The 14888-nt window shown below is 44.4% G+C and overlaps 1 long non-coding RNA gene across 1 annotated transcript; it reads right to left on the reverse strand.

Annotated features, from left to right (window-relative positions):
* Positions 1–2552: 2552 nt before the first annotated feature.
* Positions 2553–13176, reverse strand: LOC309376039. The gene is made up of 3 exons (XR_014171050.1): positions 12957–13176; positions 6829–6966; positions 2553–2814 (listed from the first exon to the last, which is right to left on the reverse strand). It is a non-coding gene; the product is annotated as an uncharacterized lncRNA (long non-coding RNA).
* Between the last annotated feature and the right edge of the window lie 1712 nt (positions 13177–14888).

Consider the following 14888-nt stretch of genomic DNA (forward strand, 5'->3'; position numbering starts at 1 on the left):
CATGCCTTGTCTCTTTTTTCAAGTTGCACAGTCTACAGATCAGTTTTCTACAGATCAGTTATATTTATTATGAGACATTAGTGTTGAGTACAGTATAAGGTCAGGAAGAAGAGGGGGGAGGTGGTGAAATTTATATTTTTGCAGTGTACACGTGGGGTTTCGTGTCAGCGTCAACTACATACGTTCTTTTTCTATTCACTTGTTACATTTCCTTGGTTGGGGGACCAGGGTATGGTTGCTTGTCTGTGGTTGGCTGCAATGGGGCTTGTTTGCCTTTGTGGGGGTGAGGGGAGGGCTTGCTGGGTCAAGTAAGTCAGATTGATTGGTATGCTGTTGGCAGGTTCTTGTTCTGGTCTTGTTGGGCTGTGTATATGATAAAGGGAGGCATACTGGGGTGCAGATGTTCTCTTCTATTTGTCCCAGTGTCAGTTTCAGTTTATTGCTTAGCTTTTCTAGTAAGGCTGTTTCCCAACGATTTGGTACCACTGGTCCATGTTCACCCTGACAGGTCTCTCCATTGTCTGGCTATGAGGCTTCTGGCTGTTGAGAGTTATAAGCTCTGTATAATGTGAGTGGTCATTATGATCTTGGAAGATGTTCAGTAGTGCCGGTTCTGGGGTGAGTTCTAATACCTGTTTAGTTATTTTGCATATTTCTAGGTCCCTAACCACCTTCAAAAACCTTCTCCTGACAGCAGGGGAACATGACAAAGGGATGGTATCCACAATATACAAAATCCTGCTCCAAAAATCCCACAGACCCCCTTGATGCAATCAAAAAACAATGGGAGCATGACATAGGCTATGAAATTAACCTCACCCAATGGACTAGAATGTGGTTTAAACCTCTCTTTAAATCAATCTCAGCTAAAAGAAAAGAACTCACCCTGAAACTCACCTACAGGTGGTACTTAACACCACGGAAACTGATACTGATACACCCAGGAACCTCACCAAAATGTTGAAGAGGCTGCACTCCCACAGGCACATACCTACACATGTTGTGGGAATGCCCAACCCTTCTGGGGCTATAAACATTTTAAAGGCCCGTGTTTTGTATTCATAAGTAAATATCAGCCAGAACAGATGCACCTGCAAAGGGTCCCTTTGGAGATGGACACACCTCTCCAAAATCTTTTGTCTTTTAAGAAACCATGTCAGCCTCCTGTTGGCAGACAGATGTCTGATCCAAGGTCCAATTAAGCCAAAGCACATGGATTTTCAATTCATACAGTTCCATCAAAGGAGGTGATAGAGCTAACTTCCATGTACTTTGAGTGGGGTCAACCAAATGTATTTTGTTGACTGAGGAGAAGGACCAGAGAGCAGTCCCCTTCTCATTCCATGTGCAAAAGCTGACTGGACTGGCAGCTGCATCTTGCTTCAGTACCAGTGTTGGGACAACAGACTTAACCACACCTGAAACAGCAGGTAGATACAGGAAGCCCAGGACAGGCTGTGTGGCAACAGAGCAGGATGCTCAGGAAAAACAACCCATGAGCACTTGCTGCTTGAGATAAGGGTGCCTCACTCTGCCACATGGTAGGCCTGGCACTGACTTGATTGGACACTGTTGAAAGGTTACCATCCATTACTTTGCAATGCAAGCCTACATGCATTTATTCCAAAGTAAGCGCAATTAAGAAGCAAGATAGGTGTGCATAGGAGTGTATCTTTGGACTGTAAGCTCATGGATACAGTCTATGAAGTGCTGTCCTCTTCCTTCTTGCCCCTGTTAACCTCAGTGGAGGTCTCCATTCTCAAGTCAGCTGACAAAGTGGGTTTGCTTGCTCGTCTTCAAGATACGAGTGCCTTTAAATCCCATTGCCAATTTGCATCTCGGTCCCCCTTCACCCACTCAAAAAGGTATTAAGAAGATGGTTGTCATTAGCATTAATTTAAACTTTTAATGTAAGCCTGTAATTAGCATTCATCAGAGGGAGGAAGAACACGAACTTCACATGAAGCTGAGGATTCAGACCAGGCAAAGCTAAATAGAACATTTTGGGCAGGAAGAATTTAACAGAGAAGGACCATGACTCCTTCAGCATCATCCAGGGTGTAAGTGCACAAGCAATTAAGGTGCTGCTATTTCTCTGGAGATGCCTTGGGATGCAGAATGAGAATGTGTTTGTCAACCATGTTGCCCTATCTTCACTGCTTCCATCATTAAATGCTTCTTTGGCCCACCCAGGCAGGCCCTGGAAGGAACTTTGGTGTGGGAAGGAAATTAAGTGATTCATTAAAAAAAAAAAAGGAAGGAAAGAAAAACAACAGGCCTGTCCCAAGTGCTTTCTTATTATTTTGAAGTGGTGACTACAAAAAATGTTATGAAAAATGGAAGAATGGAGGATGTCACTTAAGAGTATGAGAGAGCCACCTCTTCAAAAGAACAAGGCATCTTTTAAGCCCCCTCCAGTAAATCAATCATAAACATTTGGCAGTTCTTCATTACAATAAGGTGAAGGGAAAGCCTGAAACAATTTTTGTTCTATGCTTTCTTGGCTCTGATAAGTACCTTGTTAAACATGATTAATGTTAACATAAACTGTGTAGCTTGCAAGATCTTTATTGGCAATGTTTAACTGCTTAAAGACACCACCATTCCTCACCCTTTTTATCACTTCCCAAATAATGCGGCTTTGGTGCAACCAGACACTGGGAAACGAGGTGGGCTTTTTCTTCTTCTTCCTCTCCAACCTCTTCTTGCTGAGGACCAAAGTCATTTCCAAAATCCTGCCCAACATAATCTCCAACATGCCATCCATGCATTACATTTTTGGTAGGTGTAGTCAAATACTTTTTGGGTGTACATCTGAACACATGGATAGAGAGGGTGACAAAGTCTTTTAAAAAAGCTGTGATTGACTAAGGTTCTGTTATGAGAAGACATGTGGTGGACCTCCAGATTTGTAGTTACCTAGTATGTGAAATTGCCCTGGGGCTACTATTGTGGGGGGCTGGGGAAAGGAAATAGAAGTCTATAGACACTCTGGTTCAAGGCAAACCGAGCATCTAAACAAGACTAGTATTGGCTGAGGAAAGACATCCAAGACAAGCTCCCAAATGGAGTTAGGTCTTTTGTACAGTCCCATTGGTATTAGTCCTCTTTGCTCTACTCATGTTCCCACCAAAGCTGAAATCACAGCTACTCTCTTGCATTGCCACAAAAACAACACATCTACATATTTTTGTGGACTTATAGCATCATGCATATCACTGGATACTTGGGCATACCTACTCTACCAGTTGGTCGAACAGTCATTCTCTCTTACCAGGGAACCCTGGGTAATATAGCTCTATAACCAAAGGGCAGGGCAGGAGCAGTCAGTGTTGTGCGCTCCAAATATTGTTGCACAACAATTCCCACCAGCCCCAGCCAACATGGCCACTGGTCAGAGGTGATTGTGGGTAGTCCAACAACTGAGGGTAATTATGCTGCCTACCTGGGAACTGGGGAATGTCTTTGACCCATTTGGTATCTGAAGAAGTGTGCATGCACACGAAAGCTCATACCAAGAACTAACTTAGTTGGTCTTTAAGGTGCTACTGGAGGGAATTTTTTTTGTTTTGACTATGGCAGACCAACACGGCTACCTATCTGTAATTTGACCCATTTGTAAAGGTTGCTAATCTGCTGTTGGGTCCCATTCAAGGTTCCTGTATAAATTCACAAGGGCCCTGAACAAACTGAGTCCAAAACATCTTAAGAACCAGCTGATTCCCTTTGCTCCACCTCCATCCCCAAGATCTTCCAATGGGACATTTGTGCTCCTGAGATACAGCCAGCCTTTATTAGGGACTGAGCCTTTAGTGCATCAGGATCTGCCCTGTGGAACTTCTTGCCAATAGGAATTCAGAAAGAGTTGTTGTTTTAAATTGCATTTTTAAAAAAGATCCCAGCTTTTAAAAATAGGTTTTTGATATTTTTTATACTGATGTTATGGTAATGTGTTTTTGTGCTGTATACCACCCTGTTAAATTTTCTAGTGGAGTGTGTGGTGTATAAATATTTAAAATAAATAAATAACTTTGAGAACAAAACCACTCATATCTATCACGGCACCTAGGTAGTTGCACAGTCATTTTCTCATGGATGAATTTCAGTTATTGTGACCCGAGGATGTGGACAGGGTGCTCTGAGGAGTATGACTTGGCACTGTTTTACCCAATCCTTGCCTGCAACAGCTTAGAACATCTGATAGGAGTGTGGTGACTGGTTGGTTCCAAGAGACTGTAAATGCTTCATTAGGAGAGAGACAGAGAGAGGGCCTGTCTGCCTTGTAGGAGGTGATCATGAAGCCACTCCTGAAGAAGCTGAGCCTGGAAGTGGAGGATAAGCTACCCAACCAGTTGCTAATATCTCTTTCTCTTGAGTGGGTTGGTGGTCCTGCATCTCCAGGCACTCCTAAATAATACAGGTTACCTTGATTGCTTTCATTGTGACTTTCGATCCAGGCTTGCCACCAAAACTGCCTTGGTTGTCCTCAGGGTTATCCTGACCTATGCTAGAAGAAGGATAGGGGTGGGGGCAGAATGTGGCCACGCTGATTGTTTTAAACGTCTCAGCAGCCCTTGACACCATCAAGCATCCTTCTGGATCACTTAGTCAGGTAGGGACTAAGTGGTACCATGCCCAGATGTTTCCATTCCTATTTGACAGGCAGTTCCAGAAGCTGTTGCTGTGGAATTTCATTTTATGAGAAGTTTTATGATGTGACACTTCACACTTGCCAGTAAGGCTCCTATAACTCTGCTTGAAGATGCAAACCTGGAATTCACAGGGGTCTCCTCACCTCTGGAACCAAACAGTGATAGATCAGACAATTTCAAATGTTTTTAAATATTTATTGTAACGTAATTTAACTATAACAAAATGAAGAGTAAGCAAGAAATAACAGAAAATGAACAACACATGCATAGGTTCTTATGTGTCTAACACCAGGTCCTTCTTGCTTCATACTTACTCATTTAATTCCTTCATTCCAGAACGTACCCATATCTCTGCCACTTATATCTATCTGACCACAGCCTTTTAGCCCCTTTCCCTATCTCCACCCAACTTGCGGTGTCCTTTCTAGTTGACTCCCCAGATCTTTGCCTGCTCCTCAGTGATAACCCAGTTCCTTGTCTTGCTGTTCTATCCTCATGAGCAAAAGGCTCCTAATGCGGTACACCATGTCCCACCCCTAGATTCATCTTCAAGACAGTTGCCATGCTGCCATTACCCAAATCCTTGTGTTCATCAAGGCTTTATTTAAAATTCTTGCCCAAGCATGCACTAGGAGCCTTGCTTTGCTTCTGCAGCAAGTTCCCATCTGCTTTTAGCTATATTATACTGTTAGTCTCAAGATTCCATGTCCCCATAATCTCGAACCCTCTTGATTTCCTCTTAAGCAATAGGAATAAACAATCAATCAACCAACCGTGTACCTATAAGAATATGCCCATGTCTTTTTAGTCCTGCCCTCTGCACCATGGAATCTGTGCTATGATGTTTTCTAGAGATCTATCCTGTCCTCCATTCTGTCCTCAATCTCCATGAACCCTTTGAGTGAGATAATGTCATTACTCCACCCTCTGAGTGGAGTAAAATGTCATCAGCATATGGATGACAGCTGGCTCAACATCAAGACAAGATGAGGCTGCTGTTAGTAGATGGTCTGTTTGACCTGCTTATGTTTCCTTGAAAGCAGTAGAGTCTGTAGGCAGGTGAGTGTAGACTGCATCTTTAAAACACAAACACACACTGGTTCCCCGTTAAAAAAGTTTTCCGTCAAGATGCCCTTACATGTGGGATTTTCAATATTTTCTGGATAGCATTGCTCTTAAAGATCAGATAGACAGAGTGCTTTGGATGCTCAAACAGCATTAGTGACACAAAGCACTTTCACCAGCCTAGGTGGTGTGGCAAGAGCAACCCCACCTGGACAGAAGGTAGATGAGTCATGGTTATCCATGCTCCAGTAACACCCAGCCTTCACTAGGAATGCTGCCAGTGGGACTGTATTTGAGGATCTCTTGGCAACTGCAATTAGTTCAAAATGCAGAACACATCCTGCTAGTTTTGAAACAGCTTTGCTGGCTTCCCAAGTATTTATGGGCACAATTAAAAATGTTGATATTAACCGAAGCAACAACAACAACACCAACACTATAAGGGTGTTCACATGTTATGTTTGACAAATGTACAGCCTGTGTATCTGTGCACATGAATCACTGCACAGATCAACAAATATACACTGTTTCTCACAAACACCTAAGAACATAAGGAGCTGCCTTCTACTGAGTCAGACCATTGGTTTGTCTAGCCCAGTACTGTCTACACTAACTGGAAGTGGCTCTCCAGGACTGCAGGCAGGGCTATCTCCAAGCCCTACCTGGAGATGCCAGGGATTGAACCTGGAACCTGGAACCATGCAAAGCAGATGCTCTAGCACTAAGCTCAAAACAAAAAAAATTCCTTCCAGTAGCACCTTAAAGACCAACTAAGTTAGTTCTTGGTATGAGCTTTCGTGTGCATGCACACTTCTTCAGATACCCCTTTCAGATACCCCTGCATGCACACTTCTTCAGATACCCCTTCGTGTGCATGCACACGAAAGCTCATACCAAGAACTAACTTAGTTGGTCTTTAAGGTGCTACTGGAAGGAATTTTTTTTGTTTTGACTATGGCAGACCAACACGGCTACCTATCTGTAACTAGCACTAAGCTGTAACCCTTCCACACTAGTACTTGTGTAGAGACAACTTCTACCTGTTTTCAGTGTAACATGTGGATAAGCCTTATACGATTTGAAATCAGGATTGAAATCAAGAACCACTTACTCTTGTATGATGCCCATGCTTTGAAGTCATCTGGGAAGGTCCATCTCTGGGTCAGGCTGGTGGGGACTTGAGAACTGGCTTTTTCTATGGGTGGCACATCACCTGTTGTGTGTCCTCTCCAGATCTGCATGCCTGGTCCTTGTGGCCATAAGTTTGACATATGAAGTGAAAATGTTCTTATTTGCACAAGCTTTCATATTGCCTTGTTGTTTATACCATTTGCTTGCTACTTTTAGGATCTAGAGATGTGAGAGTCTATTTGTTGCAGTGTTGGCTGCTGCAGTTGCTGTTTTTAGTTTAGTTTTTATTTTGTTCATGCTGTGCTGTAAGAATTCTCAATATCCTTGCTGAAATAATAATAAGATTCTTTGCAGGAAGTCATGACATTTAAACTTGTAGGTAGAGAAACATACAGCCACCAGTCCTTAATAGGACAAAACTCTCAGGACCACAGGAGCAACAGAGATGATGAGCCATGCAAGAGCCTCAGAGTTGCTGGCAAAGTGGCTGTTTAACTGCCTATGAGGCTACTTAGGAGGAAGGGGAAATGCATGCAAGCACCTGCCAGAATCAGGATCTGCCTAACAGCCAGCTCCTATATAAACTCTCACTCTTGAGTTACTTCACCACTGAAGCAACAGGTCCAAGCTCTAATACAAAGCCGTCTTGAATATCTGAAATTCACTTATGTTTAGCCATGATCACAAAGAGGTCCAGTGTCCTTACACATAATCTTTGAGGGCTACAGTGTCCTACACTGAATTCTGCCCTGGGAGGCTGCTGTTTAATTTTCCCCAATGTTCCCCAATGCAGTGTTCCTTGGAGATATCATGGGGAATGTCCTTGGGGGTCTGGGAGCCACCCTTTTAATTTCATTCAATGCTCTAGAACAATGCAATGTATGGGGATTGTAGGAAACTAAAATGGCAGCTCCCACCCAGTGCTGATTGCTATCCCCAACTAAGCCTCTTGTGGGGGACCATGATTTGCCTCGAATGATACACAGAAAATCTGTAGCAAGCAGCAAGCAGTCATTAGTAATGCTGGAAGTTCATTTTCTACAGCTTATGGATGGCATGATGCAGCCATAATTAAGCTCCATTGTGAAGTTCCACTGTGATCCTCGGATGAAGGGTGGTATAGAAATTTAACAAATAAAATAATATGAGCATATGTTTACATCCTTCCCATTCAAAACAGCGAAACTCAAAATGCCTTGCTTCGGTTGGAGCACACCCAGAAATTTCTGGAAATATTTTACACACAGAAAGCAAGGATTCCAGCTAGAGTATATTACAAAGGATTATGAACCCTCCAATGTATCAAAGAACATCATCTTCAGGCAACACATTTATTGCTATCTGCGTGTTGGTGTCCTGCAATAAACTGTAATTATAAAACCCCCAGCAACCTGGAAACCTAGTGAATGCTTATCCCAAACAGACCTATCTAATATCTAGACATTTGTTTTACGTTACTACTGTTACACGATAGGCATCTTCAAATGATGCCAGGCCATGCTAGAAGAATTTGAATGTTGGGTTTGCAGCAAATATTTCTGCAAAATCAAAGGGGTATATGGCGTTGGTTCTGTAACTAGAAACCTTTGTTCTTCACGCTCAAGCAACTGCAATCATGAGAATCTTTGAATGACAACTCTAAAAAGGCCTGTCCAGACCTGGCATCACTTACTCGGGAGAGTTATCTTATTAGCATCAATGAGCTGAATCACTAATTGGGGGTGGCACGCCTCACTCAAATTTTAGCTTCACTTTTGGCTGTTATGAAGATATGACTCTGCAACAGATCATCAGATCCAGCCCATGGTGTTTAGATTGAAGAATTGCTTTGAGCTCTTCACCATGTGTCACAAACCAAACTTCTAAACATGCCTTTCTGGACGTACCTTGGCATTTGCACTGCTTTTGGTCTGGCCGAAGAGTTGTTGTGCTAACAGCAGCAGCAGCAGCAACAACAACAACCATCTTCTGATCTTGTTTTTACTAAATTCTGTGACATTTCCCTCACCAACTCTGAAAACTTGTGGCCCTCCAAATGCTGTGGGAATCCAGATCTCATCAGTCCCAGCCAGCATGGTCATTCATCAGGGATGATTGAAGTTGTCATCTTATCCCTGTTCTAAAGTAGAACATCTTACCCCTGTTCTAAAGGATCAGAATAATGCTCTTGTGTTTATTGTGCATGCTGGATCAGGAAGTTTATGATAGCTTTGTAGGTGTGCAACAGATTTGTGATGTTTTGTGGGTGTAGCATTACTAACATTACTAGTATTTTTGTTTTGTTCTGCTTGCTGAGTTTAACATCTATTTTGTACTTTGGAAATCTTTCTGACAATCACATTTTTCTTCTTCCTGGCATAGTTCACCACTGGTGTGTGTATGTATGCATCCCCCCCCCCCCGTGTGTGTAGAAACATTTTTACTAAGAACTTTTGTATTCAGGGAAACCTACCCAGACATAATATTATTTTATAATGGAACAGAATACTACTAGGCACAGTCCCTTAGTACACCTTGGGCAATCTGAAGACTCTTGTAAATAACTGAGATTCTTTAAGTCATGAAAGATGGTATGAACAGCAGTTGCACATCTCTGTGTTGTTGCAGGAATCCTATCTGGACTAGGGAATGAGCACAGTTAATGCCTGGTTTCTCCAGCACCCCCGAGTTGCCAACCTGTTACTTCATGTGGAGCACAACCTCATCTAAAATAGGCTGATGGGACCTGATATCAGAGATGTGTGGTCTGTGGGCTGGGGGGGGACTATGCTAGTTGCCTAACTTTAAATTAGAAGGTGGTGCAATGCTCTGCAGGGTCCAAGAGCCCTCCCGCCATATTCCCAAAGCCTGCCCAGCTTGGGGAAGGAGGCTGGAGGGCTCCAGTAGCCTGTTAGATACTGGGAAGCTTCAGCCTGGGAAACTTCAGCTCAGTGACGTCGGGATGTCACTACATCACACGCGCGACATCGCCCCCCTCCCCCAATTGCTCTTGTAAACTGGCACCTCTGGCCCTAACTGTTACCCTATGAAAAAATTCACCACATGCCACTGCCTGATACTATAAGCCCATCTAGCTCAACACAGGAAGCTGCTCTCTAAGGTTTCAGACAGATTTCTTTCCAATTCTTAGTCATACCCAGAGAAGCGAGGCGGAGGGGGCGGTGTTTAAATTGGGACCTTTTGCATGCAGTCCATGTGCTTTTTCATTGAGCTATGGTCTTAGCTCCTCTGCCTTGTCTGGATTAACATTTCATTTCTGAAACCTGACACAACTCATGGATCTAATTGGCAGGGAATATGGTCAAGGCCAAGAAGCTTTTAAGTCAGAACCTTTTTTGCTTATTTGAGGAGGGCGTCAAACAAAGTTTCTTCAGGGAGCTTAAAATCGTATGGCTCTCTCAAAGTCGCAAGGAATTAAAGGTAGGAGATGCGAATGTCACCCTTTCAGCCATAAAAATGGCCAAAGTAGAAGCTTCAGGCCTGCACATCAGTGTAAGAGCACCCCTCCTTTACAGAACTTCTCGTTAGTACAGTTGCTAATGACTATAAAATGCATATGGGTTAATGCTGCAAAGAGTGCAAAGGGTGGCAGAGCCTGTCTGCACTGCACGTTGCCTCACTTCTCTTTAATGCTTCCATGGCCTGCAACGCATTTTATGCTGCTTCCTTTGCTATTTCCAGTGCTTTCATTTTGGAAGTGACCCCCCCCCCCCCGTGCATGTGTTTTGGTTTTACTCTGGGACAAAAAGGCGCTGTTCACAGAGACACGTGGAGATAGCTTGATAAGACACAAGAATTGCCTGCTTGACAATCTGGAAAGGCAAAGTCAGCATTGGTTAATTTCAAGCGCTTATCATGGGCGCCGAGAGATAAAATTAACACGGCAGACTCACGTGCACATAGTAACTTACCTGAACTCAGCTGGACTTCTGAGCAGTGGTGGATTTGGGGGAGTGTGACTGAATTGCCCGCACTGGGCACTGAGCCAAGAGGGCACTGCAACCATGACTTAGAATGGAAGGTGAGAGGCAGGGGCAGGTGCTAAATGTTGGTGTTACACAGGGTGCCGCTGAAGTTTGAAAGCCCAAAGCCCACCACAGTTCTGAGTAAACCTGCAGGGCACAGAGCACATATCTGCCAATATATAGTGGTTCTTGCCCCACTGTGAACCCTAAAGTTGCTGGAAATGGCTTAGGGAGTTGAGGTTAGGAGGTATTTTTGTTATTTTTATTGTACTGTGCCAATGTGCACCTTAATTTTCACAACGTAATTTGGCCAAAAAAGGTGAGCATTGGATTCGAGTAAATACGGTAATTGAAAACAGAAAGTAAGCAAGACAAAAATGAAACACCCCAACAACTTGCAGAACAGTCCTTCAGACCTCAAAGACTATTGGCTGTTAGAGCTTCTGCAGCCGTTCATAAGATAAGTCCATTGGCTCAGCTGCTGAGGTGCAATAGAATGCTAATTATATGTCAGAGCTCAAGTCCCAGGAATGGATAGGCTTTGCGTTGCTGGTGGGAAGGAGCATGGCAGAAAAGAGACTAGAGCACCCTGTTGAGGTCAGCTGTTTGATTGTGAGTGCCTATAGTGTGTTTATGTGTGAATGTGGTAGCAGGACTCTAAGGAAAGATAAAGGGAGAATTGCTATAGGCCACATTCAAACTGTATGTTTAAAGTACTAAGATACCCCTTTGAACAGTCATGGCTTCCCTCTCCTCCATAATTCTGGGAGCTGTAATGTGCTGGTGTTGGTGCAAAAAGAAAATAGGTGTAAAAGGAGAATTACTGAATACCAAGATCCTAGTTTGAGGAAAGTATTCTTTGGGGAGTGAACCCCAGCAGAGATTTAAAATATCAATATATGCAGCAAGTAAAGCATGGAAATACAGTGGTGCCCCGCAAGACGAATGCCTCGCAAGACGAAAAACCCGCAAGACGAAAGGGTTTTTTGGTTTTTGCGTCGCTTCGCTAGACGATTTTCCCTATGGGCTTGCTTCGCAAGACGAAAGCCCATAGGGAAATCTCCGGGGACCTCTTTTAAATGCTGGCGGTGGGGAGCAAAGCCTTCCCCCCCCCTCCGGACTTCAGAAGAGGTCCAGGAAGGCCGGCGGGGGCGAAAGGTTTTGCTCCCCACCACCAGCATTTTAAAAGCGGTCCGGGATAGCAGGGAAACGCAGCGCTGCCTTCCCGCTTTCCGCGGAAGGCAGGCAGGGGGGACAAAGACTTTTGCTCCCCGCCCGCCTTTGGAAGAGGTCCAGGACCTCTTCCGAAGGTGAGCGGGGGGCAAAAGTCTTTGTCCCCCCTGCCCGCCTTCCCGGGGGCTTTTAAATCGCCCCAGGACTGTCCCGGGGCAATTTAAAAGCCCCCGACGGCTTTTGAAGGCAGGCGGGGGGGAGCAAAGACTTTTGCCCCCCGTCAGCCTTCAGAAGAGGTCCAGGAAGGCCGGCTGGGGCGAAAGGCTTTGCTCCCCACCGCCAGCATTTTAAAAGCGGTCTGGGATAGCAGGGAAGCGCTTCCCGCTATCCCGGACGGCTTTTGAAGGCAGGCGGGGGGAGCAAAGACTTTTGCCCCCCGCCAGCCTTCAGAAGAGGTCCTGGACCTCTTCCGAAGGCGGGCGGGGGGCAAAAGTCTTTGTCCCCCCTGCCTGCCTTCCCGGGGGCTTTTAAATCGCCCCGGGACTGTCTTAAATCGCCCCAGGGCTGCCTTCGCTGCCGCCCACCAGCATTTTAAAAAACCTCGGCCAGCGGAGAAGTCCTCTGCTGTCCTGGTTTTTTTTTAAAATGCTGGGGGTGGGAAGAAAAGCCCTTGTCCGCCCCCCCCCAGCCTTCAGAAGAGGTCGGGGGACAGACTGTCCCTGGACCTGGTCTGAAGGCGGTTTCCATAGGAATGCATTAATTAATTTTCAATGCATTCCTAAGGGAAACCATGCTTCGCAAGACGAAAAACTCGCAAGACGAAAGAACTTGCGGAACGAATTAATTTCGTCTTGCGAGGCACCACTGTATAGGCTGTTAGACATTTAAAATCTGTCCTTTAAAGTGAGTCCCAAAGTTCTCCTCTTCCCCTAGCATAGTAAAAGACAACATGTTAGGTAAGTTTACTTACAAACTCTCCAAAGGTCAGATTCATGTGCTTTTCCATATAGCATTCAGAAAAAGTTGCACAGGCAGTAAAACTTGTTTTAGTTACAAAATGATGAAAGTTCCTAAATAATTGGTATAGGAACTCAAGAGTGGCTGATGAGAGCCATGCGGTCTGAGCTGGAGCAACCAGCAACCAACAACCTGAAGCCTCTTCCCTAATTGAACTTCTCAGGTAGACTGGAAGGTTAACAATAGGTTTGCTTACCTATTTCTTCTCATGGTAACAGGAAGTGACCTCACTAAGCTTGGCAGGACAGCTTACTTTATGGTATTAACCCCTTTGTGCATTAATTAGATTGAAGCATGTTGGTTATAGGAGATTGGTTATCCCACAGTTAGGAGACCCCATTCCCCCCCAAGAGCTCTGAGGAATTATCTGAGTTCCTTTTGAAAGATTGTTTGAAAGATTGTTAAGCCATTCTGAGAATACTACTGCAATGCGCTCTATGTGGGGCTACTTTTGAAGGTGACCTGGGAACTGAAACTAATCCAGAATGCGGCAGCTAGACTGGTGACTGGGAGTGGCCGCCGAGACCATATAACACTGGTCCTGAAAGACCTACATTGGCTCCCAGTACGTTTCTGAGCACAATTCAAAGTGTTGGTGCTGACCTTTAAAGCCCTAAACGGCCTTGTCCCAGTATACCTAAAGGAGCGTCTCCACCCCCATCGTTCTGCCCGGACACTGAGATCTAGCTCCGAGGGCCTTCTGGTGGTTCCCTCCCTGCGAGAAATGAGGTTACAGAAAACCAGGCAGAGGGCGTTTTTCGGTAGTGGTGTCCGCCCTGTGAAATGCCCTCCCATCAAATGTCAAGGAAATAAACAACTATCTGACTTTTAGAAGGCAGCCTTGTTTAGGGAAGTTTTTAATGTTTGATGGTTTATGGTGCTTTTAATTCTGTTGGGAGCTGCCCAGTGTGGCTGGGGAAACCCAGCCAGATGGGTGGGGTATAAATAATAATAATAATAATAATAATAATAATAATAATAATAATAATAATAATAATTGCTCTGGGAGTGGACTAGGGGGTCTCCTAACACCACTTAGCATCCTTAAGAAACTTCCAAAATTCTTTGGAGGAAACTATGGCTGTTTAAAGTGGTATTCTAGTGGTTTAATGGTGTGGTTAATAGTGGGAGTAGTTTATTTTATGAATGGAGCCACAGAGTAGTAGTGGTGCACCTTTTCAATCTGAGGGCCACTTTCCCTTCTGGGCAACCTTCTGAGAGCCACATTCTAGTGGGTCAGATGCAGAACAACTAAGGTGAAGTTCATTTTTGTACAGTAGTCCAGTTTTCTACAAACACCCAAATACGCGTCACTGTCCTCCGTCCAACTAAGCAAGAGGCATTATCAGAAGTCAAGGACAGATTTCAAGTAAATAAAACAATTTGGACAGCAGGAGCAGGCAAAGAGGGCCATTGAAGAAGTGCGGCTTGGGAAGTGTTCTGAAGGTCAAATAAAAGGGCCTGAAGGACTGCATTTGGGCCTGAATTTTCCCACCCGTGACACCGAGAATGTATATACACCCAAAACATTCATAAATTGACACAGGTCTTCACTTGTATATTCCTATTTCACAAAGCTCCCTCCAGACAAAACAGTGACTTTAAAAGACAAGCTTAAAAGACTCTCTCATGTCGGGACCATCCACCTAAAATGTTAATTAGGACGTATTTCAATACATTCACTTAATACCAGGTTGCTAAGGTAATTTTCTTGAGACCGTTGCCGCAGCCAAACGTGTTAGAAGAAGGCATTTGTTTTTGAATCAGGCTATAAAGCCTGTCAACGTTTTTGTAAGCCCATTGGAGGACAGTGGTTTGTGTGGCAATTCTAAGCGGGTCTGTTTGATGTCTGGCTCGTACAGCGTGCTACCTTGGGACTTATCCA

Source organism: Podarcis melisellensis, assembly GCF_964234715.1.
Source record: "Podarcis melisellensis genome assembly, chromosome: 1".
NCBI lineage: Eukaryota > Metazoa > Chordata > Lepidosauria > Squamata > Lacertidae > Podarcis > Podarcis melisellensis.